This window comes from Microtus pennsylvanicus, chromosome Y (genome assembly GCF_037038515.1).
Source record: "Microtus pennsylvanicus isolate mMicPen1 chromosome Y, mMicPen1.hap1, whole genome shotgun sequence".
Taxonomy (NCBI): domain Eukaryota; kingdom Metazoa; phylum Chordata; class Mammalia; order Rodentia; family Cricetidae; genus Microtus; species Microtus pennsylvanicus.
Genome location: NC_134602.1, coordinates 42,355,124 through 42,378,179, shown reverse-complemented (window position 1 = coordinate 42,378,179; position 23,056 = coordinate 42,355,124).

Below are 23,056 nucleotides of genomic sequence, written 5' to 3'. Positions count from 1 at the left end.
TACCATTAACCTTTGGAGGATTTGGGATGCAACTCTCCCTTATATAAATTCTACTTTGTGACGTAATATTTTCTAAGTATTTATACCATCAATCCTAGTCTTATCACAGTAACAGTGGAGTGCTACTCTATAAAGGAACTACTGTTTACAAGCTCCACAGAATTAACTACAGATGGATAGTAAACCTAAATGTTAAATGTTCAAAGTGCAAAACTTCTGGAAGATACTAGAGGGACCAGGGCTCTCCGACCTTGGCAAATCTGTGTTACATGGGGCTGATTTCATAAAGGATATTTCAAAGCACAGTCCCGCTCCCTGTGCTCTGCACAGATGCAGTCAGGAGAGTGCCAGTCGGCCCAAGAGATACAAAGAACATGCAGGACCACTCAGATCATGCTGGAGCACACTGGATGATGCAGGACCAGGCAAGAATATAAAGAAATCTGCATCTGATCACTCACTACCACATAGCCAGGGGAAGATGAACCACACTGGCTCTCGTAGCTCAGCACCAGAGAACTTATACATGAAAATCGTAAGATTATTCAGGAATTCCATGGGTACGATTCAGATAAAACTCTGACAATTACTGCCCTAAGCTTCACTGAGCTCAAGAGTATATTGCTGAGCTTCAAGACCTGACAGCCAGCCATCCAGAACTGTAAAATGTGTCATTGCACTATTTAGCCACATGGTGGCAGCACGCGTCTACTATACTGCCGCCCGGCAAGAGACTCATAAAGAAGGAGTCTGAGAAGACTAAAAGAAATAGTGACTAGGCAAAAATGCTACATTCAGGGAACAAACACTATAGAAGTCCATAGGACAATGAGAGGAACTGCATCCCAGGAAGCCTGTAGCCAGGTGATAAGGCTAAAAGAGAGACTTCACTCAGGCCTTACCACCACCTAAGACTCTCTCCACTGAAAGTCTAAGCTATGATGAAGAGAGCATGGACCTTACAGCCCTCTCCTACTTATCACTTTTTCCTGTTTCTGGTCTGCCTGGTCCCACAGAAAACAAGAAATGCTTCTGTTTGGTTTTAATTTTCTGATCACCCAGATGTTTTAAATGAGCAAAGGATTCTGTTCCAGGTTGGTATAAATAGGAGCTGATATTTATTTCTGGTAGAAAGGACAGCTTAGTTACATCAGTCACTGCAATAGGGGTTTGTTCTGAATCCCAACTAAAGAGAGTTCTTTACTATAGGTTATAACCTATAGGTTTCTAGAGAGGGTGGGTGATCTAAGGCAATGTATGGCTTTGTACAAGCTCAAATTTTGGGGGGTTGCTATATGCCTGAAGTCAGGAAGGCAGAGAGGTGAGGACCTAATTTTAATCCCCAGAAACCACAAGGTAGAACCAACTCCCACAAGCTGTCTTCTGTCTTTAACATGTATGCTATGGTGCATGAGTGCATGTATGCCCACAAAAATGCACACACATGCACACATAATAAATAAGTTTTCGAAGTTATGCCTGAAGACTCAGAACTGGGTACAAAGACTCACACTTGCAATCTCAGCATCTCGAATACTAAAGCAGTATTCTGCTTTAATACCAGGCCGCCTTAGGTTGTATGAAACCCTGTCTCTGAAAGAACATGATAAAGGACTGAAACCCTAGATTATGAGCTTCACTGCTACAAAATTTCCAGTGACCTCGAGCAAACACCTCTTGTCACCTTTCTGATTGTCAGTTTTCTGGTAAACAAACAGAAGTCTGAATCAAATGTCCCGTGCTAGGCTAGGATCTACTGTTCTATGCTTATCCTCCTGGGATCCTTTACTTTCTGTCACTGAACAAACTCAGAGTGTGGTGAGTGCCGCTTTTCCACCACCAGTGCCAAATGATCTTGAACTCCTTCAGTCCTGAGCCAAATTGAAGTCTGGCCATGTGATTCCATAGTAAGCACCAGACATAACAAGTTTTTAAAAATGTCCTAACTTCATTCATTCTGACCCTAAACAATAAAGAAGGCAAGGAGAAAGGTTTCTGCTTCTTGGGTTCACATAGACTTCCAGCAGACAATAAACATCCACAAGTTAAGACCCAGGGAGGTGCTGTCTTGTGGTAATCAAGATCAGAGTTAAGATAATAAGACATCAGATGGCTCCTCTTTTCAGAATGTAGTGTTTCCTACTCTTTGTCTCTCTCATGTCTGTGAGCTACACCTAAGCATCCTACCTCGAATCTGGAAACTCCTCTGAGACAGCAGTCTCAGCGCAATGCCTGGGTGTAACACACACACACACACACACGGTAGCTCCTCAGCTGACTTTTAGAATGCAGCCTCCTGACATAATAGGTCTACAAATCAGGAATGATTTGATTGATCTAATCAATCAGCTCTGTTGTCTGATCAAGTGAGGAACACCCCTCCAAAAGGCTCATGAAAATACTTCCATGTGTGTTGTGTAGCATTTTGTTTGTGTTCTGACAAATAAAACTGGCCTGGAGATCCAGGGTGGAGCTAACCACTAGTTGACCATAGGAGCCCGGTGGTGGTGGTAGTGGTGGTGGTTGGGTAGAGACAGAATCTCACCCTTTTAAATGCAGAAAGGAGATGCATAGAAAGCAAATGGTGACTGCTCCCAGTTCTCTGGTCTTCCAGGTTTTTACTCCCATATCTGTCCCCTGGTTTTTATTGATTAAGTGTAGTTGGATTTACGCGTCACCTTTGTAACATAGATCATGTTTTACTTTAAGTTGTTCAAAGAATTCATTGCTTAAACCATTAGCTTGGGAGAAAGATCTGGAAAACAAGCATGACAAGACTTTGATCACAGACTGCCTCCAAAAAACGAATAGCTAGCTAGCGGTGCAAAGAAAGCAGAAAGGGTTTTTGCAAAGTTAGAACTGAAACAAATCTAACTCTGCCCATGCCCCCATTGTACTCAGTGAACAGGATAACTGTGGCAGAGAGCCTTGTGTCTTCTTATTATTTCCCCAGGCTCTTTTGAGCCTTCCTGATGACAAAGAGGGGAAAGACAGTTTGAATAATTGCCCTGCAGGGAGACAGGCCATCTCTTCAACAGTATAATCAACTTTTACAGGGAGGAAGGCAGAGTCTGTGGCAGTTGAATCAATACTATGGACCTATCAGGACAGCACCAGCACCAGCAGAGAACTTATACATGAAAATCGTAAGATTATTCAGGAATTCCATAGGTACAATTCAGATAAAACTCTGACAATTACTGCACTAAGCTTCACTGAGCTCAAGAGTATATTGCTGAGCTTCAAGACCTGACAGCCAGCCTTCCAGAACTGTAAAATGTGTCATTGCACTATTTAGCCACATGGTGGCAGCACGCGTCTACTATACTGCCGCCCGGCAAGAGACTCATAAAGTAGGAGTCGGAGAAGCCTAAAAGAAATAGACTCAAAAAAATCAGGTAAGTTTTTGTAAACAATCACTTTAAATGTATCCCAAAGACAGCACAACAAAGTGAGTTTGGTCCAATCACGTCATCTAAGAGAAAAGGCCCTCTCCACCACACTTTTAACAATGGCTCTTCCTCCACCAGTGACTAGGCATTCAGGGAACAAACACTATCGGATCCGCCAGTGACTAGGCAAAAAACGCTACATTCAGGGAACAAACACTATAGGAGTTCATAGGACAATGAGAGGAACTGCATCCCAGGAAGCCTGTCTCCAGGTGAAAGGCTGAAAGAGAGACTGTTCACTCAGGCCTTATCACCACCTAGGACTCTCGACTGAAACTCTAAGCTATGATGAAGAAAGCGTGGCCCTTACAGCCCTATCCTACTCATCACTCTTTCCTGTGTCTGGTCTGCCTGGTACCACAGAAAACAAGAAATGCTTCTGTTTGGTTTTAATTTTCTGATCACCCATTCTGCTCCAGGTTCGTATAAATAGGAGCTGATATTTATTTCAGGTAGAAAGGACAGCTTAGTAACATCAGTCACTGATAGGGGTTTGTTCTGAATCCCAACTAAAGAGAGTTCTTTACTATAGGTTAACCTATAGGTTTCTAGAGAGGGTGGGTAATCTAAGGCAATGTATGGCTTTGTACAAGCTCAAATTTTGGGAGGTTGCTATATGCCTGAAGTCAGAAAGGCAGAGAAAACAAGGACCAGGGTTATAACTGTACCTGGAGCTCATAAAGCAGGGGTTGCCCTTGCTGAAGCAGGAATGATAGACAGAAAGGTGCCTGGGGCTGCAGGGAAGGTGACCAGATCACTCTAATATTACCAAATCTGGTCTCTACTTTTGTCTTTCAGTTTCTTTTTTTTTTTTTTTTTTTTTTGGTTTTTCGAGACAGGGTTTCTCTGCGGCTTTGGAGCCTGTCCTGGAACTAGCTCTGTAGACCAGGCTGGTCTTGAACTCACAGAGACTGCCTCTGCCTCCCGAGTGCTGGGATTAAAGGCGTGCGCCACCACCGCCCGGCTGTCTTTCAGTTTCTTATAAACACATATAATGTACTTTGAATTCATTCCCTTCCATTGTCCTCTCTTATGCCCCTCTTACCAAATACTTTTTCTCATCTTTTTATTTATTTACTTATTTAATATATATAAGTATTTTGTTTATTTTTACGTCTGTGTGTCCTGCTTGCCACATTCTTGCAGAGGCCAGAAGGTGTCAGATCCCCTGGGACTGCAGTTAGACAGTTGTTAGCCACCATTTGGGTACTGGGAATAGATCCCAGATTCTCTGGAAGAGCTACCAGTGCTCTTAACTGCCGGGCTATCTCTCTAGTCCTCATGTCTTTTCATGTGTGCATACTTTATCACATTTAATTAGAGTCATTTACATGAACATAGGTAGGGATCTATTACTTGAACTAGGTCAGCTTACCAGCACTACAGAGCTATGGAATATGACTTCCCTCCTCTATCAGCCATTAGCTGCCTATAACTCCTCAGGGTGGCGTGGGGTTTCATGAGCCTCTCTCCTCCTTTCATCAAGGAATGTTAATAGGCCCAGTCTTCTGCAGGTTTTGTTCAAGTAACCCCCACTGCTGTGATTTCCTAAGTGTGGCAGCCTGGTGATGTCCAGAAAAGAGAATTTCCCAGCATTCCTTCCCATTCTCTGGCTCTTAGATTCTATCTCTGCAATGTTTCTGAGCTTTGGAGAAAGGAAATCTAGTCTCTCTTAAAGCTGCAGCATATTAAAATGCTGGCCCCATGATCCAGTACCAGATCCCATCACCCACCCACATAAAAAGGGCAATGTACATGAAATCTCCATACCCTTTATCACTGGAGTCCACCATATCCACACACCTGAGAAACTTTGGTAGCTCCTTTTGTCCCCTAGAACTAATTATCACTGAATCATATCATTGTGGCTAGAGAGAGCAGAAAGTTAGAAGCATTCTCATCATGTATTGCAAAAGATAATCAACATCACCATAGTTCTACAACCTTTTAGACTATTTGAAACATTTATAAGACAAACTTGAAAGTAAAATACAACATTCAGAAATTCTAGAAACCACAACATTGGGTTTCGAATCTAACATCCCACTGCACACCAAAATAACGCCCGTATGGGTACTCTAGACAATGATATTACAAGCATAATATCCTACAATACAAGAGCTGAAGAATCTCCCTCTTCCCAGGAAATCCATACACTGGGAGGCTCAGAGTACAAGGAACGCTGACCAGGTCTCTACACAGACCAACAGAACCATAGCCTAGCTCATGGTTCAACAACCCCAGAAGAAATGACAGCTCAACAGACCTTGTCTAAACACCCTGCACTCACCATGGCATAGTTTGTGGTCTTCCTTACAAGTCACTACAAGGGAAGCAGTAAAGATTCATGAAAAGAACAACCTATAAGTTAGCCCACACTATTATTCCTGCTTGCTAAGCCTTCCCAGAGTCCCTCACTGGCTAACACCACCCTGCTGGGCCTCAAAATTAATTACCTAGTTCCACACTACTAATCTCAGCAACTGTTGAAGTATGAAAGTTCTCAACCACTGTCCTGTCTCTCTCTTTCTGTACTGTGCATCTACCAGCTTGAAGCTTTGTCTATGCACTCAATTCCTGCACAGATCCCTCTTTATCTATAATCAAACACGAAAAGTCAGAGAGACTGGAGGTCACTCTAGCTGGTTTATTTTTCCTTCTCATAGACCAGTCAAAGCCGAGTCCTAAAGGCTACCCAGCACTGGGCAGCAGATGCAGGATTAGGTGTTTAAAGAAATACTCAATTAGATAACATAAGGAAACAATATTACAAGCTCACAGACTCCCATGCCAGAATGGCAGAGCCTTCCCCACACTCAACAAAGATCAGAGGCCAATAGCCAATACCCAGGTCACCACAAAGAACAACAGAACCTGTCTGGCTCATGGTTCATCCTTGTCCAAGCAGATCTGAAAGCTCAGCCAACCTGCTCTTCCTGTTCTGGGGGCAGTGGCTCCTACATTCACCATAGCATTGTTTGTGGTCATCCTTACATCTCCTTAGAGTGAAACAAGAGAATCCTGAAATGTTGCATTAACTCTTTTAAATCCTGAATTAATCTCCACTTTCCCGATTTCTTTTTAATAACAAAAATTGGAGAGTTCCATGGAGAATTAGATGGTGAAATATGTCCATTATCCAGCTGTTCCTGCACTAACCGTTGGGCAGCTTGCAATTTTTCTTGTGTTAGAGGCCATTGACTCACCTATACATTTTTCCATATTATCGGGTCTGCATGGAGTGCAGGTATTTCAGTGACCTCTCCTAAAAATACCCTAATCCTGCTCTAGAAGGTCTACTGACTGATATGACAGGATCTTTCCCTTATTATCTTTTCCTAGACCTTGATTAGGTAATAATCCTTGTTGAAACATCTGATTAGTAACAGCCGTGCTGGGAGACTATATACTCCCATTCTGGACATGATATCTCTGCCCCATAAGTTCACAGGTAAATGGGGAATAATATATGGCTTAAAGGTTCCTTCATGTCCTTCCTCATCTTCCCGATGCAGTTCATTGCTACTTTGTTCAGGATTTCTAGTCTGACCAATTCCTTGTAACTGTGTAATAGTCTGTTTTTGGCCACTTAGAAGGCCACTGACTGGCAGTCATGATGGAAGTATTGCGCCAGTACCCAGGAGGCCAGAAAATCTTTTTCCATTTATAAACAAAGTGAGTTCTGGTCTCTGAGGACCTATGGTCTGTACCCAAAATGCATCAGATGAACCAAATTCATCTTCTCCTCTCTTTTCTTTTTAAGATCTCAACATAAAACCAACAATATTTAACCTCATAAAAGAAAAATTTTTAGAATTAACATTTAAATACATTGGCACAATTCTAACATAATCTCAGTGGCATACACATTGAGAAACAATAAGATCTCTTGAACTGAGAAGCTTCTGTATAGCAACGGACATAATCAAAAAGATATAATAGCCTATAACAGAAAAATATCCTCACCAATCACTAATCCATTTCAAAAATATACAAAGAACTCTGGAAAATAGTCACCAAAAGAACAATTAATCCATTAAAAATATGCAACAGACCTAAGCTGAAAACTCTCAATAGATGAACTTAAAATGACTGAAAACATCCAAAAATTGCTCAAATATAATATCCTTAACCATTGGAGAAATGCAAATCAAAACAACTCTGAGACTCCATCTTATCTCTGTAACGTGACCAAGATCAAAAACTCACAACTTATGTTTAAGAGAAACTCCTCCACTGCTGTTGAATTCTCAGAAAATTAGGCAACAAACCATTTTAAAACTCAGCTATCTCTTCTGGGCCTATATACAAAAGATGCTCAACCATACAACAAGGACATGTGCTTAACCATGTTCATAGCAGAATTACTTTATCATACACAGAATCTGAAAACAACTCAAATGAATCTCCTCTACATATATCATGAACGAGATAGTCACAAATATCATAAATATTTTTTAGTAACTCTAATCACACAAATTGAAAAACTTGTATAACAAGAACTTTAAATCTCTGAAGGAAGAAATTTAAGCCAACAGAAAATTGAAAGATTTCCTATTCTCTTGTAAAGGTAGCACCAATCATAGCAAAATTGACAATGTTATTGAAAGCAATCTACAGATCTAATACAAATGCCCATTAAACTTGTAACAAAATTCTGCACAGATGTTGAAAAAACAATCCTTAACCTTGTGAGAAAAGACAAAAACTCAGGCTAGCCTGAAAAATCTTAAAATCCTGTACAATCAAGGAACTTCTGAATGCATCACAATCTCTGACTTTAAACTTTACTAGAGGCACAGTACTAAAATCAATCCACCTTGGATACGAATTCACTTGCCTACAAACAGCAGACTATTAACAAAAAGGCAAAATTGTGAAATGAAAAAGCATTTTAACCTGCTTACCTCAGAGGCTACTTTAATTTAAATCTGGCTTTTTCTTTCAGTTGAAGCTGCACTGCACAGCAGGGAGTAGAACACAGGCTCTTGGTCTGTTAGACTGCCTTCCTGAGCTCTGGCGGGCAGATTTTTAACTAGGTGCCAGGGCTCAAGTCACAACTGCATCTAGCAGTCAGGTAGGCCCTGAATTAGCATCTCTATAAGACACCTTCCAAATTACAAAAGAAAGGAAGCACCAAACGTCTGAACTCTTAAGTCATCAGCTTCAGTCAAACATTTCTTCTCATGCATATCAACTCAACATTCATAGTCAATCTCTCTTTCAGCCAACTCTCAATCGCTGCAACTCACAATCATGATTTTTCCACATCATCAGTCAATACCGATCTATAGATTTCTAATACCGTAACTTCATGTTTAGCCGGTCAAAACCAGCTCTCCCAATTTTCATAATTTCATGTTTGGCAGGTCAAAACCAGCTTTCCCAATTATTGATAATTTCATATTTAGCCGGTCAATACCAGCTCTCCGAATTATTCTTGATTGCATGGTTAGCTGGTCAGTACCAGCTCTCCAATTATTCATAATTTCATAATTTTCTTTACCATAACTTTATATGAACTTAAAATGACTGGAAACATTCAAAAATTGCTCAAATATTATATGCTTAACCATTGGAAAATGCAAATCAAAACAACTCTGAGACTCCATCTTATCTCTGTAACATGACCAAGATCAAAAACTCACAACTTATGTTTAAGAGAAACTCCTCCACTGCTGTTGAATTCTCAGAAAATTAGGCAACAAACCACTTTAAAACTCAGCTATCTCTTCTGGGCCTATATACAAAAGATGCTCAACCATACAACAAGAACATGTGCTTAACCATGTTCAAGCAGAATTACTTTATCATACACAGAATCTGAAAACAACTCAAATGAATCTCCTCTACATATATCATGAACGAGATAGTCAAAAATATCATAAATATTTTTTAGTAACTCTAATCACACAAATTGAAAAACTTGTATAACAAGAACTTTGAATCTCTGAAGGAAGAAATTTAAGCCAACAGAAAATTGAAAGATTTCCTATTCTCTTGTAAAGATAGCACCAATCATAGCAAAATTGACCATGTTATTGAAAGCAATCTACAGATCTAATGCAAATGCAATTAAACTTGTAACAAAATTCTTCACGGATGTTGAAAAAACAATCCTTAACCTTGTGAGAAAAGACAAAAACTCAGGCTAGCCTGAAAAATCTTAAAATCCTGTACAATCAAGGAACTTCTGAATGCATCACAATCTCTGACTTTAAACTTTACTAGAGGCACAGTACTAAAATCAATCCACCTTGGATACGAATTCACTTGCCTACAAACAGCAGACTATTAACAAAAAGGCAAAATTGTGAAATGAAAAAGCATTTTAACCTGCTTACCTCAGAGGCTACTTTAATTTAAATCTGGCTTTTTCTTTCAGTTGAAGCTGCACTGCACAGCAGGGAGTAGAACACAGGCTCTTGGTCTGTTAGACTGCCTTCCAGAGCTCTAGGGGGCAGATTTTTTACTAGGTGCCGGGGCTCAAGTCACATCCGCATCTAGCAGTCAGGTAGGCCCTGAATTAGCATCTCTATAAGACACCTTCCAAATTACAAAAGAAAGGAAGCACCAAACATCTGAACTCTTAAGTCATCAGCTTCAGTCAAACATTTCTTCTCAGGTAATCCACATTTTAACAAAAGAAGCTAGGAGCAGGCATCCTGGCTTTTATTCAGGGCAGAGACAGCTTGTCTGCAGAGCTACGTGATCAGCTCGGACGGGACTAATGGCTTTTGTGCCATATCGAAATATGGGGCCACACTGAAAGAACCTGTAAACTTCCTACTACTGGGGCTCATTATTGCCACCCAGAGTCAATCAATAGCTAGGACCACCTAGCTGGGATTCAAGACAATAGCAGTTACCACAATTCCATAATGGTAGTTAGTGTTACCTCTTCAGAGGAAGGTGGGATAAGAACTGGAGGTAGAAATCAACTATACAATTTAGGGAAGAAAAAAAAACAACTCTCATGGCTCTTTATTGGCTCCCTATTTGCTCACAATCTACTACCCACTGGTGTTCTTGATTGTTAGGCTTGCCCAGAATCCCTCAATAGCTAGAATTGCCCAGCTGAGCCTCAAGCAGTTCCCCAACTAGATGAGCAGAAATCAAATGACTAAGCCAGCACAGCCCTTCCCAGCTCTGCCATTCCACCCTAGGGGAAACACAGGGTTCTAGTCTGGAATATTGGCATTTTAGTAGAAACTCTTCCAGTCTCTGAGAGCACTTCCTGTTCTTTTCCAAAATATGGTGTTACTTGTATGTGTTCCATTACAGAGTCACTGACCAGTGTAATAAACCCTTTCCATTATAGCTCAGATATTCTGAAGCCCAACCTAGGTCACATGCAAACAGCAACCCTTGATAAAGCAAAATTCATCATTTTTCTAATTTCTGGAAAGCTTAGAGGCAAGAAAGTGGTGACATAAATGATGTAATTAAAATCCACAAAAATTAATCTAAATAGGTGAAACAGGTTTATGGTCATGTACTTCAAAGTATAGTGATTTATATTATAGGATATCAAGGATTAGTAACACATTTTATCTCTGGCTGTGCATCTTAAATATGTAAAATAACAGTTCTTTTAGGCAGGGAAACAACATTTCATCCAGTTCTATTTTTGTAATAAGAATAGTGCAAGTACTGAAATTTGGTTTCATAAATTTGGTTCTTTATTCGGATTCTTGATTCCTTAATCTGTGGATGCAAGAAAGGGTCAGTTAGAACATTTAGCAATTGTCTAAAATTGATTGACTCACTGCCTATTTCTTATGTGAGCTATGGTCTAAGAGGGAAAGCTTTCATGCTCCTTCTTGCCAAGACCTCTCTGTGCTGGGACTATACATGATTTACAGTTTGTAAGGGAATACAATTCTTGCATGAGTCCCTCTGGAGATAAGGTGGACAAATAACTCTGATTTTCTTTTTCTTTTTTTCTTTCTTTCTTTCTTTCTTTCTTTCTTTCTTTCTTTCTTTATTATGTATACAATATTCTGTCTGTGTGTGTGCCTACATGCCAGAAGAGGGCACCAGACCCCATTACAGATGGCTGTGAGCCACCATGTGGTTGCTGAAAATTGAACTCAAGACCTTTGGAAGAGCGGGCAATGCTATTAACCGCAGAGCCATCTCTTCAGCCGCATATCTCTGATTTTCTACAATATCCTACTCTATACACTGAATTGCAAGACAGCCAGAGATTCATAATTAGGCTATTGCTTAAGATAAAAAAAATAGAAAAGAAAAAAGAACAAATTATTAAGAAAAGTAATAAACATGGTATTTTTTGGTGACACTAATTTGAAACGGTGATGAAAATATAAGGTGATTAATTTATCCTTGGGGTCCTAACAAGTTTAGATAGATGACAAGGGATATACAAAACTAAGTTAATATAACTAAGTCATATAATGAAAGCATTTCGATGTCTGAAACCCTCCTGTGTCTCCTGTAAGGTGGTCAGATAAGGAGTAAATGTTTAAGTAAACATGGTCTCACCTGAAGGATTCAGTCTTTTTCCACAGTGAAATTCCCAGGGAAACTCAAATTACATAGTGTCTATTAGTTCAGTAGTTGTTAGCCAAAGGGAGAAATTTAAATGTATCTTAGAATATCCTTATTCTTGCCAACAGAATATTGTATACATAATAAATAAATATTTTTAAAAAAATAATAATCTCACTTATAAACATAGATATGCAAAAGTACTCAATAATATGCTAGCAAACTAAATACAAGAACACATCAAAAAACTCCTTCATTATCAAGTCAGCTTGATTCCAGGGATGCAAGAATGGTACAACATAAAAAGAAAATCTATTGATTTAATCCATCATGTAAATAAAATGAAAGAAAATAACCGTATGACCAACTCATTAGATGTTGAAAAAGCATTTAACAAAATCTGATACACCTTCATGATGAAGATCTTGGAGAGATCAGTGGTACAAGAAACATATCTAAACAATATAAGAGCACCTCTCAGAATGGCTAAGTCCAAAAACACCAATGATACCGTAAGCTAAAGAGGATGTGAAATAATTATTCAGAATACAAACTTGTGCAACCACTTTCAAAATGACTATGGCTGTTTCACAGAAAACTGGCAATCAACATACCCAAAAATCCAGAAATACCACTCTTGGCATTATAACAAAAAGAAGCGCAATCATACTACAAAGATATATGTTCAACTATGTTTATAGAAGCATTTTTTTGTAATAGTCAGAACCTGGAAACACCCTGAATACCCCTCAACTGAAGAATGGATAAAGAAAATGTGGAATTCATATAGTTAGATTACTACTCAGTGGTAAAAAACAAAGATATTTGAAATTCTGCATGCAAATGGATGGAACTAGAAAACACTGTCCTGAATGAGGTAACTCAGACCCAAAAAGATGAATATGGTATTATGTACTCACTCATAAGTGGATATTAGCTATAAACAAAGGATATTGACCCTATAGTTCATGATCCTAGAAGCTAAGTAACAAAGTAAACCCTAAGAAAAACATATAGATCCACTTGGAAATTCAAAATATACAAGATCAGCCACAAATTAGAAGATAATAAGGGGTGTCATGGTAAGGCTTGAGGATAGGAAAGAGAATGTTGAAACAGGATTAATAGTCATGTAATTCAGTAACTAGGGATTTATATTAGTGCACATCAAAGATTTCTCAAACTGTTTATCTCTGGGTGTATATTTAAAACCAGTAATAACAGTCCTGTTAGGCAGGGCCACATTTTACTCAGATCTATTTTGGTTGAACTACTGTAACTATAGCAATTTGGCTTTATGACAAGATATGTTTTTTTATCCAGATTTTTGATTATATGGCATGTGGAAAACAAGAAATGGCCATCCGGGACATTTATGGAGTGTCTAAAATTGATTACCTAATTACTAATTAGGTAATTAATACATAGCTAAACACTCCTAATCTCAACTACTGTTGAAGTAGGAACCTTCTCAACCACTGTCCTTTCACTTTCTGCACTGTGAATCTACCAGCTTCAAGCTTGACCTATGTACTCAGTTCTTGCACAGATTATTTTTCATTTATAAGCAACAATAAAAAACAGAGATACTGGAGGTCACTCACTACATGGTCTATTTATCCTTTTCACAGACCAGTCAAGTCCTGAAGGAGTTGCAGGACTACCTACCCAGCACTGGGCAGCAGAAGGAGGATTAGGAGTTTAAAGCAATTATCAAGTACATAGCATGAGGCAACAACATGTCCTACTAGCTTGCATAGGATCCAATCTTATGGAGACCCTTTTTAAAATTTAATCTCACATGACTTTAGCTTATTTCAAGCTGCCAGTAAACTATCCAGCACACAGTGGTCTAAATTCAGAGACTTTGACTAACTCTGACCATTTAGCTGAAACCACTGTGTGCAGTTCAACTGCAGCTTCCTTGTCCCAGATGTTGACACTGCATATACAAACTATCAACCTCAGCTTCCTCCTTCCAAGAGAGCTAAGGCTGAACCAGAGACTGCATTTCTAAAACCTTCTAGGCAAGACTGAGACTAGTCCTTGAACTAGATTTGAGCATTAATTACATAAATTGCACTTTTCTCCCATAAATCTTAGCATTTCAAGTGAAAAACTACTCTGGATAGTCAATGTAGTGATTTGATCTCTGAATAAGCTGAGGCTCAAATGGCAAACATAAGGAACAACAGCAAAAATGGATTTGCTGACAGTTGGCTTCAAAAGGAAACAGTTAAAATAACAGCAGCCTAGTGGGCAGCCAGCAGCCTTGGAGGCTCTTACTACTATTATCTTCCCAGGTAAGGACACAGGCACAGTGTCCTTTACCAATTACCCACAATTACAAGCCTCCAACTACAATTCCAAGGCTTGTTCTCTTGTTGGAACTCACCTGCCACCTGCCAGTGCACCCTGTGGCAGAACATGGGACCAGGAGGAACCAAGGTACCATGGAGACGGGACTATCTACAGAAGCATTCCCTGCATCTTTGCTTCTGTGCCTTCATCATTTCTTTCCAAGGCTCTATTCAGGAAAAACCTTACTGAGAAGTCAAGGGTTTCAGTTTTCCTTACCAACACTGCTGCTTTATTTTTGTCAATTCAAAGTTCACTAAATTTACAAACCACATTTTAGGGACTCTGACTTGTAACACCTTAAATCCATCCATTGCCAAATACTCAACTAATACATAAGTTCCTCTGGGATTTGGCTCTTTGTTTTTGTTTACATGGCAATGGACTAAACCCAGGGACTCACACATGCCAAGCATGGCATTCGGAAGGGCATTGCATCAATTCCGCACACCAACGTAGCATTAAGCACTGAAGGGATCCGTGAATAGCAGTTAAGTTAGTACAAACATTGCCTGCAGCTTTATCCTGATAACTTACATTTTCACAGGTCGTGAAGGTTGGCCAGTTCTTTCACAGCCACTGTGCTTGGATGGCATTGCAGTATGGAACCTTTGCATATCATCTTTATATTTATAAATATCTTTAAATTGCAATGCAGTTAGCAATCTCTATCATTTGTATGCTAGATTTTTATGTAGATTTTTTACCACTATTGGTGGTGGTGCTCTAGAGCAGTGGATCTCCACCTTCTTAAAGCTGTGACCCTTTAATGTAGTTCCTTACGCTGTGGTGACCCCAAACCATATTTCACTGTGTAGTGTTATTTTGTTTGTGTTTTAACAAACAAAGCTTGTCTGAAGATCGTAGTTCAAAGGTAAACCACTAGAACCCAGGGAGTGGGGGCTCACACCTTTAATCCCAGCACTAGGGAGGTAGATAGGACTAGACAGGACTATAAAGAGGGAGGAGTCAAGAGCACTGCAGTCTGAAGGTTTAGTGGAGACAGATACAGTCTGGAGATGCAGTCTGAGGACAGGATTGCCCCTCGGTTTGTGCACTGGTAGAAGTAAAAACTCTCTAGTGGCTGGCACTCTGCTTCTCTGATCTTTAGCATTAACACCCAGTATCTGACTCTCAGTTTTTATTATTAATAAGAATTAGAATTCATGCTTACATCATTGCTACTTCATAACTACAATTTTGCTACTGTTAAGAATTGTAAAGAAAATATCTGATATGTGGGATATCTGAGATGTGTCCCCTGTGAAAGGGTCATTCAGCCCCAGGAGGTAATGACCCATGGGCTTAGAACCACGAGCTGGAATCTTGTAAAGCAGCCCTCTACCACTGAGCTACACTCACCACCGCACTTATTCTTATTTTCTTTCTTTCTTTCTTTCTTTTTTTTTTTTTTTGGTTTTTCGAGACACAGTTTCTCTGTGGCTTTGGAGCCTATCCTGGAACTAGCTCTGTAGACCAGGTTGGCCTCAAACTCACTGAGATCCACCTGCCTCTACCTCCCGAGCGCTGGAATTAAAGGCGTGCAACACCATCGCCCGGCTTTCTTTTTTTTTTTTTTTTGCCTGTCCTGGAACTAGCTCTGTAGACCAGGTTGGCCTCAAACTCACAGAGATCCACCTGCCTCTGCCTCCCAAGTGCTTGGATTAAAGGCATGTACTACCACTACCAGGCTCCTATTCTTATTTCCAGGGGCACAAACATTCAGGTTTTGTAATCTCAGGGGATTATGCGGAACAACTTCTACTGTTCCACACAGTAGTACAATGACTACAGTTAACAAAAGTTTAGTGAAATGTTTCCAAGTCAATAGCAGAGAGGATTTTGAAAGTTCCTAGCACAAACAAAAAAATATTCGAGGTGATAGATACACCAGTTACCGTGACATGATCATTAACACTGTGTACATGCATTGAGATAGCTCACAATATCCCATGCTATAACTCCTATGTAGCAAATAAAATCAAATATAGCCAAGAGTGGTCATATACATCTCAAACCCAATATTTGGGAGGCAGAAGAAGGTGTATCTTAGTTCCAGGTCAGCCAGAACTACAACAATGAGACTTTTGTCCAAATAAATAAACTGCAAGTATAAGGCTAGTGGAAGGGTTTCAAACTGAAAGACGGTTGACATCTGCAAACAAACTGGGGCACAATGAGTGTAGCATCCCATTAACAGGCTCATCCAAGCAGTGGTTCTCCAGCCTCTGGGGTCCTTCAATTCTCCTCTCCTGCATCCTTAATCTTCCATGGATCTAACAGCACAGTTTAGCCCTAAGTTTAGGCAAGCAATACCGACTGTGACTTAGATTCAGCGATCACACAAGTAACAAAAGTTCAGAAAACAAGTGTTCACCCAAAAATGAAAGAGACAGACAGGCCTTCCAAGAATGAGAAGAGTTGAGGGAAATGGGTCATATCTGAAGGACAGATAAACAATAAGCAGGGCAGGCCTGAGATGTAACTCTGATGTCAAAGTACCTGGGCACCTGGAAGAGGAGAAGGGGTGTTAGGGGCTGGAGGAAGGAAGAGGAGGAAAAGGGGAAGAAGGGGAAAGAGGAGGAGGAGGAAAACATAGCCTTATGAATCTCCACATGGTCTATTCAGAGTCAAAAAAAATAAAGTAGGCAAGGCATGGTGGTGTATGCCTTTAATCGCAGCACTTGGAGGTGGCAGTGGGTGTCAGGCATAATTTTGCTGGAAGATTCTGAAGACCATGACACAAGTATCTCTAGGAGCCAGGCTACTAAGTATTGAAATGCACTATAAGATTCATGCGTAACTTCCCAGCTACAGACTTTGATCACTAAACTAAGGAGACACATATCCACTGGGCCACTTTTCAGGTTCTTTCACTCACACGGGCTAAAATAAAACAAATTTTAAACAAAAAATAAATTTCTTCATGATTTACTTTCAGTAAATGCTATGTCATTTTACATACCTACAACCAGGTGATATAACTTATGTTAGGCAAAAGGGGGGATGACAAGTGGGAAAAAGTGCTAAAAGCCCTCATCTGGACATTCTGAATGGACCTTCAGAGATACTCCAAGCTCAGCAGACTCAACCCGATCAGGAAGGAGTCTAGTCTCCAGAAGTCCAGCAGGAAAGAGAGGAAGGAGGGAAGTAACCGCCTTTTTAAAGAGAGAGACCACACCCCAATGGGCTGGGATCTCAGCAGCTATTGGCTGGAGAAGGGGAAGGATCTCCAGCATCAAGCATGTGCTGCATGGGCATGGAGTGGGGTTATGGGAAGGGGAGGGGGGGAAGAGAAAGGGGAATGTCACAAGCCAAGTTCTTGGGCAGCTTAGCAAAGTGCTGTGGGAGGAACTTACGTTCAGTCAGCCAATAGTCTCTGCAGCACAAGCTCATTGTTCTGCAGGAGCACCTTAAGTTCCATCAGCCAATAGCAGTTGAAATAACAGACAACAGGGGCGTGGTTTATTTATCTTTAAAAAAGAGCAGCAATCCTTGGCCAGGTCTCTTTGCTCCTGTGCTTCGTCCCTGTTCCTGGTAAGGCATCTGGGCTACTTTCCTGCCGTTTGTCATTTCGTGACTTTTACCGGCCTTAAATAACTATCCCTTTCACTCATAATTGGTGTAGAATTGATTTGTGCATAATCTGGTGACCAGTGTTGGGTTTTAGAAACAAACCGCAATCCCACAGCTTGGCAGCCTGCTGCCAGCTTGACTTGGCATGCTTGGCTCTCGCACGAACTCTCACTTAACTTGCATGATTGACCCACCACAGACTTCTACCCTGGACAGGAGTTGATCCGGGACTATGAGCTCCCCCAGGGGGCAGAATCAGAACGGAGGATAATCTCAAAAAAAAAGCCACGTCGTGTTCTATCTACATGGTTGCGGATGTTATGAACAACACCTGCTCTGAATGCTAGGATTAAAGGCATGCAACCCCACACCTGGGCACAAGCCCTCTTGAAAACAAGAGTCACGCCTTAACCCTAGCTCCTTCCTAACCCTAGCCATGCCCTAAACCAAAACCCTAGGTAACCCAAAGAGGGCAGTCATCATGGGACATGGCTGGGGTTGGAGCAGGGCCAGGGGTGCGGCATTGCTATGGGGTGGGCGGTGCTAGGAGTGGGGTGTGGCTAGGGTTTGAGTGGATTGGGTTAGGCTAGGGTTTGGGTTAGACCTAGGGTTAGGGCGTGGCTAGGGGTGGTGCGTTGATGGTGGTGGCAGGACTAGGGGTAGGGCGTTGTCAGGGTCAGGGAGGGGACAGGGTGACCGGGCACTTGTGGTCCCTGGGGACATGGGGTGGCGGGGCTAAGTCTCCCATGATTCCCCGTGGTGGCAATTTTGCATGTAGTCAGGGATGGACTTGGTATAGCAGTATATCCCTGCCCTCAAAGGGTTATACTCAAAGGCTCCTTCCTTCCTTCCTGCCTGCCTGCCTGCCTGCCTGCCTGCTGCTCCAGCCAGGCTGTTAGCCACCTTGCAGCATGCAGGAGAAGCAGAGAAAGGAGAAAAACTGCTGCTTCCCCCCCTTCCACCCGCTGCTGCTCTGCAATCACCTCCATGGCTTGTGGAGCCGCCTGAAGGGGGATAAGAGGTTCCAGTTCAGGGCAGGGGGTGGAGGCGAAGCTCTGTGTCCCTTGGTGCCACATCTGCTTCCCACAAGGACTGGGGCAACTGGGGCTCCCGGTCCGGCATGGAGGGGGGCGTGGGGAGGGCGGGCGAGGGGGGGCGAGCGAGGGGGGGCGAGGAGGGCAGGGAGAGGAGTGAACCACAGGGCTTCCTGCCATGAGCAGCAGCTGTGGGAGCAGGAGCAGCAAGATGTCCATGTCAGACAGATGTCCATGGTGTCTGCCACCCCCACCCCACCCCCCGGCAGACACAGGACACTCAGGTGGTACCCGGACCCAGGCCAGAGGCCACAAGGCCCCTCTGCCAGGCCCAGATGGTCACCCCACATATCCCCTGTGCCCTCTTCAGCCACCTGACTGAACTGAAGACGCCCCTGGACCCAGAGATGCTGCACCAGAGGATGCAGGAAGATGCACAGAGGGCCCCAGAGTGCCCCAGTGTATACAGACTCTGCACAGATAGTTATCAGGACTCCACCAGGGGCCTGGGCAATGCCCAGAGGCCTCAGATACGAGCTGACAATGCTGGGGAGGGGCGCCAGAGCTCAAGTCTAAGGTGTCCAAGCCACCCCTGGGCGGACACAGGACACTCAGAAGGCTTCCAGAATCTGGCGAGAGTCCGCCAGGCCCCTCTGCCTGAACTGCAAATGTTGAACAAAGGTAAAATTGGGTAAACCAAGAACATTAGAAACAAAGTCCACAGTAGAGTAGGGAATGATAACCACAGTTTTCACCCTTCTGTGAAAAGTCTTAGGTTCTGAGGATCTGAAACAAAGACCACCACATCTTTATCAGCTCTCCCAAGCATATTACCGAGATTATAGACAGAGCTCTGTTATTGGTATATACATCGGAGCCTTAGAAAAACATCACAAAGCATAGAGAGATTAACAAAGATGGAGAGGCATAGTTTCAAGTATTTTCTGCAAGTCTTGAAATTAGCATTTGACAATTAGGTGTAAGGTCCATTTCCAGGAAATTTGGGGAAGATGTAAATGGCATCTCAAGTACTGTGTATTACGCTACTACTAAGTCATGATATAGAAGAATAGAATTGGTGATATAAAGGATTGAACAATGCTAGAGAGAGTAATCCACACTAAGAAGAATTTAGCTGAGAGGGCAACCCTGAAATACCCAAGGAAAAATAGCATGTTAATATGGAATATTAGATATTTAGATGCAAAGATGTAAATGCTTATTTACCTTTTGTATGTACATGTATGTAGTGAAAATAGGAAGTGCTTGTGTAACTGCCAGTCAGACAAGCATTTGCGATTGATGGGATGGAGACTAAAGGGCTATAAAAAACTACAAAACTAAGCTAATATAACTAAGTCATAATGAAAGCATTCCCATCTGTGAAACCCTCCAGTCTCTCCTGTAAGGTGATCACATAAAGAAATGTTTCTTCAGTAGACGTGGTCTTGCCTGAAGGAGTCAGTCTTTTTCCACAGTGCAATTCCCAAGGAAACTCAAATTTCATAGCGACTATTTCAGTAGTTGTTAGAAAAAGGGAGAAACTTGAATGTATCTTAGAATATCCTTATTCTTGCCAGGCACACAAGTATTTGGGATTGATGGGATGGAGACTAAATAGGTTTATGTTGCTATGGAGATTGTAAAATGAAGGCTGTAGGATACTGGCACTGACAGTTACATGAGGTGCCAAATAAGTAAATAGTAGAGAAGGCTGAAAGACCATAGAAGAGTGGATAGAGAGCGCAGATGGTGCCAACCTAATTAGGGGCACCCAATGCACTGCTCTTTGGCATTTGATCCTTGGACTTTGCATACAATTCTTTCAAACACAGCTCCATGTAAGTATCTGACATGTGAGCTTATGGGTTCCAATAGAGAACCACATTGGAGAAAAACTCATCATTTTGACTTTACAGACATTACCTCAAAGTAAAGGATTAGGAAAAGGGTTTCTGATTAAATGCACCTAAGAAACAAGACAGTGTAGATATCCTAATATCTAACATTAGATTCAAAAGAAAATAAATCAGAAGAGATGAAGAAAGACAGTTTATACTCATAAAAAGATAAATCAAGCAGAAGTCTCAATCCTTAACATTTATGACCATAATACAAGAGCACTCACATATATAAAAGAAACATTACTAAAGCTTAAAACATACATCAAAATCCACAACTAATAGTTTTAAAACTGCTTAGCTTTCTTGTTGCTAAGGCTGAAAACCCGAAAAGCATATGTTCAGCTTTTCATGAACACAGTTTAAGTGTTTACTGGCAGGACAGGACCTCTTAAAGAGCTGCAGAGTTTTGCAGATAAAGCTGAGTCAAGAAGCCTTAGATGAGAGCACTTGCTTGCCTCTAGGAAACAGACCCGAGAGAATCAGTATATACCTAAAGAAACTCAGTTCATAATTGCTCCCCAAGCATTTTTTTTTGGTTTGTTTTTTGAGAGACGGTTTGTCTTTAGCTTTGGCGCCTGTCCTGTAACTAGCTCTTGTAGACCAGGTTTGCCTGCTTCTGCGTTATGAGTGCTAGGATTAAAGGCAAACACCACCACTGCCTGGGCACAAACACTTTTGAAAACAAGGTTATTGCTATTTTTGCAAATGTTTACACATGAGAATCAATCTTATCTCCACATATACAAGATATGGAATAGTAGATATTTGAGAGCCTCTCGACTTGAGTGTTGGTATTTTGAAATAAAAATATATAAACACCTACAAAGACATTTTAGACAATAAACCAAAATCTTTTACAGATTAAAAGCAACAAGAAAAGCAAAAGTCAATGAAGAAGCAAATAATTAATTCTAGGGAAGATTATGCTGTGTATAGTAAATTGGCACCATAAAAGGAATACAATTCGATAACAATTTCCAAAAATTTATAACAGAAAAGATTAAAAAGCTACATTCATAGTGGAAAAACTCAGAGTGATCAATGAAGTTATGAAAAAATAATTATGGAAAACAATTTAATATCTGCTTCATGTCACAAGGATTATATCCCAAGATAGGGATTCTGCACTATCTACCTGTCCAATAACATGAACACATGAGAAACTTTGGTAATTCCTTTTGTCACCTAGAACTAAACATCACTGAATCATTTCATTGGGGCTGGTGAGAGCAGAAAGTTAGAAGCATTCTAATCATGTATCGCCAAAAGACAATCAACATCACAATAGTTCTAACACCTTTTAAACTACTTGAGACATTTATCAGACAAACTTTGAAGTGGAATACAATATTCAGAAATTCTAGAAAACATCAGTTTTCCAATATATCTTCCCAGGGCACCCCAAAAGCAAGACCATGTGTGTAGACTGTAAAATAATATTATAAGCATAATCTACCATACAGGAGCTGCAGGGTCTCCCTATTCCCAGGAAATCCATATTCATGGAGGCTCAGAGGACCAAGACCACTGGCCAGGTAAATACACAGAACAACAGAACCACAGCCTGGCTCATGTTCCATCCAAATGTAATCAGGAATGGTAGTTGAACACCCTACACTCACCATGGCATAGCTTTTGGTCTTTCTTACAAGAAAAGATGCGAAGAATCATGAAAAGAACCACCTGTGGGCTGGAGAGAGGGCTCAGAGGTTAAGAGCATTGCCTGCTCTTCCAAAGGTCCTGAGTTCAATTCCCAGCAACCACATGGTGGCTCACAACCATCTATAATGAGATCTGGTGCCCTCTTGTGGCATGCAGGCAGGCATGGAAGGAATGTTGTATACATAATAAATAAATAAATAAATAAATAAATAAATAAATAAATAAATAAATAAAAATGGTACATCCGCCATTTTGAAATTTTCCTGACTCAGCAGCAGGAAAAAAACCTGTGTTGTTTAAAAAAAAAAAAAAGAACCACCTGTAAGCTAGAACACATTATAATTCCTGCTTGCTAAGCCTTCCAAGAGTCCCTCACTGGCTAATACCACCCTGCTGGGCCTCAATATTATCAGCTACCATACTGGGTAGTCAGAGATCAAATTACTCACATATAACAGAACATTCTTTTCTGCCCTTTAAGACCAGTAGGCAGGGCCTTAGTCAAGAAAGTTTATATTTTGGTACAGATTCAATGTTCCGAGAGCATATCCTGTTC